This window comes from Ornithodoros turicata, chromosome 2, assembly GCF_037126465.1.
Source record: "Ornithodoros turicata isolate Travis chromosome 2, ASM3712646v1, whole genome shotgun sequence".
Taxonomy (NCBI): Eukaryota; Metazoa; Arthropoda; class Arachnida; order Ixodida; family Argasidae; genus Ornithodoros; species Ornithodoros turicata.
Window position 1 is genome coordinate 106,717,080 of NC_088202.1, and position 5,231 is coordinate 106,722,310.

At 45.2% G+C, this 5,231-nt stretch overlaps 1 non-coding gene across 1 annotated transcript; it reads left to right on the top strand.

The window, feature by feature from the left end:
• Positions 1 to 4,479: 4,479 nt before the first annotated feature.
• Trnat-ggu (transfer RNA threonine (anticodon GGU)) lies at positions 4,480 to 4,557 on the top strand. The gene has a single exon. It is a non-coding gene; the product is annotated as a tRNA-Thr (tRNA).
• The last annotated feature ends 674 nt before the right edge of the window (positions 4,558 to 5,231 follow it).

Genomic DNA, 5,231 nt, shown 5'->3' on the forward strand with positions numbered 1-5,231 from the left:
TCATGGATATTATGAGTCGGTAGTAAACAGTTACTACAGCTTTGAGTTCATACGGATGTTTCGGATGTCACGCGCACGTGTGGCAGAACTGTCCCATCGCTTCGAAACATCTGTGCACTTTCCAAAGTCAACTGTCGGCCTCCCAAGAGTGCCAGCAGAAAAGACGTTCCTGATCGCTTTGGCATACCTGGGCTCGCGGACACCATTCGTGCGAGTGGAAGTTCACTTTCACTCAGACGGCGGCTCGCAAGTGTGTCCTGCGGGTCTTACATTTCCTGCTGGATATAAGTGGAAATGTCATTACTTGGCCGGAGGAAACGACACGCCGCCAGCAGACTGCGGCAAATGAAATCGGCAAAAGGATACCAAATGTAATAGGTGCCATAGACGGGACGCATATCCCGATCAAAACTCCCCAGGAGTCTCCGGACTCATACTACAATAGAAAGAAATATCAGTCTATTGTGCTGCAGGGCATCTGCAATGAAGAAAAAAAATTCATCGACGTTTTTGTCGGATGCCCTGGAAGGTCCCACGATGCGAACGTACTTAGACAGAGTTTCTTTTACCCAGTGGCATCTACTAAATGCTAAGGTGACAGAATATCATACAGCCGCACTACTTTTAATTCTGGGAGATATTGAAAATACAGCAAATTTTGGAAGATACCTCATGTAATGCATGTTTTTCTGATAACATTGTTTTAGTGCAGGGTATTTTGCTTACATTTGAGGACATCTGAGGTTGATCATATACCTTCATATCACACAGGGAATCTAATGAACGTGGTGGTCATATTTCAGGTGGGCTTGGAGACGCAGCCTACCCGTTGCTTCCCTGGTTGCTGACCCCCTACAAAGCGTCGGGACAAGCATTACCGATATAATAACTGATATAATTGTGTAATTATATCCACAGCAGACAACGTGTCATTATTGAAAACACTTTCGGTCTTCTGAAGCAACGTTTCAGAAGACTGTATGGTGTAGATGTGGACACCATAAGGAAATCATGTCTGATCATACTGGCATGTTGCGTTTTGCACAACCTGTGCAGTGCTGAGGACGACCTGGAAGCCTTCCAATCGCTCTCCATGAATGAGGAAGATGAAAGTGAAGCGCCCCTCCCTGTAAGCAATGCTGCTGTGCATCGTGCTGCGGAGGAGATCGGGAAGCAAACAGCTGAGGCTCTGTTGTAAAATAGTGTTATGTTCATTGCAGAGCTAGTTCTATTATTAAATTCATTAGCTACTTTTCTCTCGTGTATTCAGTACAGGTGAATGCCTCCAGTATATATTGCGCAGTTTGCCTGCAATTCGATGGAATACATGACAAGAGCCGTCTGCACTTCGTATAAAAAAGTTAAGAATGTTTATGAGACTAAGGGGTTTTATAATGTTTTTTTTTTTAGCTACATTCAGTACAAACTGATGATGCCACAAATCAGGTGATGATGCTCAAGTAGTGCAATCTTCTCTTCATGGCGCTTCTGCCTGGCTTCCTCGATCGTTTTCATTTGATTAACAAGCTCCCGCAGAACTTCTATTGCACTCTCCCTGGGCGCTCTGCGCCTCCTGTGTCTGGTGACTGGTGTTTCCGACGCCTCCTCCTCCCCCTCCTCCTCGGGTAGTGGTAGCTGAGGCGGCGGAGACTGCGTCGTGCTGTGGCTCGTGGCCTTGGCTATTTTTGTGGACCTGCTGACCAGAATGTACTAGTTGAAGCATTGTAGCAGGTCAACAAAAACTTACTATTGATTGATTGACTGGTAAAAGCTATTAAATTGAATGGTTATGCACATTGCCCCTTTGTCTTTTTGATACTGCAATTATGTGCACGCAAAACAACTTTTCGTTTTTTTTTTTTTCTGCGATGCTACCAGAGTGCACTGGACGTGCAGCTAAGGTTTGTTATACTTTTACACAGCTGCAGTAGAGGTTGCCCTGTTTTGCTTACCCACGTTTGATCACGGTTTTGCCAGGTGCCATCAGAACTACAGGAGAGATGTGATGCTGGCTCTCCAAGATGTCATGCAGTTCTCTGAATACAAGAGACCCACCATGTAAATAAACCCATTGCACTGCTGAACAAGAACAAAATAGTACAGTCTAGTCGGTCTAGACGGGCTGGTATATGTAATCAATCACATATGTCAATTTGTGCTCATTACTTACTCTTCATATTCAAATAGCTCCTTTGTGTAGCTCCTTTGATTTGTGAGGCTTCACCTTCATCCACAGTCGGCAGCGGAGCTGGCGAGAGTGACGTCCTCACCTCATGTGAATCTTGCTGTTGATGGATCGTCACCACCGCAGACGGCATGTAAATGCGGTCCTCAGCTGGTGAACAAATAAATAAATAAATAATTATATGCCTATAGGACGGATGACGTTAAATAACGGTATGCGCGGTGTAGTTATATTTCTTTCAGTCGCTAGGAGCTATATCGCAAGTTAGAACTCGGATCTCGTCATACAGAAATATTTTACAGAAAGAGATGGATTGATTAAAAAATAAAAGATATATAGAGATAAAGAGAGAAAACGAAATATAAACCCCGTTTTCCGATCAAAAACCGATCAAACCCCGCCGCCCCGCCCGTTCAATAGCGCATGTGATTGAACTCGTCTAGTTACCGCTGCTATGCACAGCACATACAAACGTGCATTTTTACGTTCCGAACTTCTACAAGTTCCTGCCGTGCGTAAAACAGGGCTGCGCGAACTGCTTTTGATGGGCACTATACGCGAGTTAAACGAACATTTTTCCCAACGTCAGTTTTTCCAACAAGATTATTACATAAAAGTTTACTTACTGGACGTCATATACAAATACTCCCCGTCATTCATTATATGTTCACCGGTATCTGATAGAACAGGCCAGGCGATCATCGTACTAGCTGCGGTAGCCAAACCGTCGTCTGCTAACTCGCGCCCCGCACTTTCTGCTACACAACAGCCATCTGCCATCACCTTTTTCCAACCGAGTTATTAGATAAACGTTTACTTAGTTGATGCCATGTACAAAATACCCCCGTCATTCGTTACATGTTCTCTAGTGTCTAATAAAACAGGCCAGGCAATCATCGTGACTTAGCAGACGACGTTATTGCGAAGTGCTCTCCGCCATCTTGTCGTCTGCTACTTTGCACCCTTTCCTTGCACGACCAGGATACGTCGTGCAAGGAAATCCAGAACTAGTGCAGAACCAGGTCAGCACTTCCCCAAAAAGAATGGGGACGTGCAAGTGCAGTGCGAGTGCATGGCAAAAAGAATGCGACAGTGTTGCACTCCTTGCACTAGTTCAGGAGGTGCAGGTAAAAAGAATGGACCTACTGAAAAACGTGTACAGTAGTTAAGTTACAGGGATGGTTCATAAAACTAAAACCTTAGTATGTTGCAACTTTGTGGAAACAGGAGTTTAAAGTTTACATCGTTGTTTACAGGTGAGACGAGTGCCCACATGCGCAATAAATGATTTTAAAAAGATGCGCGCGCCACCAAGCGCGCGGCGCAAAGCAGCATGGGAACTTTGAGGGACACCGCTCTTATGGTGAACCATACTGCTCGGTCGTCTGCTTCGGTTATGGTTTATGCCGGCTGACGCAGCTGGTGCGCACGCCGGGAATGTTGCTGTTCTTCTACCTCTGGCTGTCTCGTAACGCTTCAAGGCGTTCTAAGTTCGCATGATTTCTTGCGTGACACAGTTGGCGCTTGGTCTATTCACACTTCGTTTGAGTATATTACATTTTAAATCAATCAATACAAAATGTATGTGAAACTAGCAGGTACGAGAAAATGGAAACATGAACGGTAGTGGAAAATTGTTACCTAACCAGGTAGAACCACAGCGGAAAGTAACTGTGCCTCGAGTACAAGTTACAGGGAAAGTTACTCATTTCTAAGAGCATTTTGATAGAGCACCTAATTACCCTAAAGTAATCAATGGACCATTTCTGGGTACGCGTGTGCGCATGCCCAGCCACTTCTGGCGGCGGCCGCCAAGTTTGTTGACATGAAAACATGCTGTAGGCTGTGATGCGAATTGGCAAAGCTTTTTCTCGCAATGCCTAGTATGTACCAACTGCCGAAACATGAAAGGCATAAATGTCGGTGTATGGTTCTTCCGCTTCCGACCCTAAAAGCATCACTGAAAGATGCGGGAGCTTTGCATTCGCGCCGTTGGGCGCGTGAAGAAAGATGGATCCGTGTGGATAACAACGAAGAACTCACGTGGCACGCTCTCAGTCCCCAACATCTTTCTCTTTGCCGGTGTCGGCGCATGCGCTTTGAAGCTGCTCGAAATGCCTGTAATGTGTTGCTTCGAACAATACGAGTGTCACCATGATAGGCATGAAAGCATGAGAGAACTAATGTTCTGAGGCTGGAACAACATAGAAGGGACGAATACAAACAAAGCCTCAAATTGCCTAAGAAGAAGAAGGTTGTCCCTTCAGATGACGCACCCTGAAAGTCGCTGGGGAGGCGTGTTAGCTTAGCTCAATTGGTAGAGCCCTGGACCGGTAATCCAGAAGATGTAGGTTCGAGTCCTACAGCTGTCTAACCTTTTCAGCGACTTTTATCTTTCATCTTCAGCATGAAAGCATGGTGTGTTATGAATAAGCCTCAACAAGTTTTCCAGTGTTTTTTTGGGTGTATCACTTGTTGTTTGCTTCTACAGAAGCAGGCTATACCATTCAAAACAAATGTTATCCTGCTATATCCTCAAAAAATGCCAGCTACGCCCACGTGGCGTTAATTTGTCATCATTTATTCGTCTTCTTCTCACCATGTCGTCTCTCGCCGCCAGGAGCGACGCGTACATGGAAAAGGTACATTACTGTAAATTAATTACTCGCAATTAATTACTTCACTGTTCTGCTCTCAAACGCACAACATTTATTTTTAAGATGAGGAATAAAGCGTCTGTAAGGAACCCTTCATCATCCTTCATCAGTCACTTCGGGCCAGTTTTCGTCCTGTGTGCTACCCACGTGGGTCTGTTTCTGGCGTGCGGATACGGTGGTTCACTGGTGAGGCGCTAGGATATGACGCGTATGTGAAAAAGGCCCATTGTGTACCCAGTGGTGTATAGCCATCACATTAAATGGAATGAGCTGATCTCCTGTAAGGTAAGTGTACCACGAATGCGGAACTGCCACTTGTACTGGAACGCACGCAATATACAGGGTGGTGCACCAACTATGATAGAAATTCATAGTAAAACGTAGGCCCC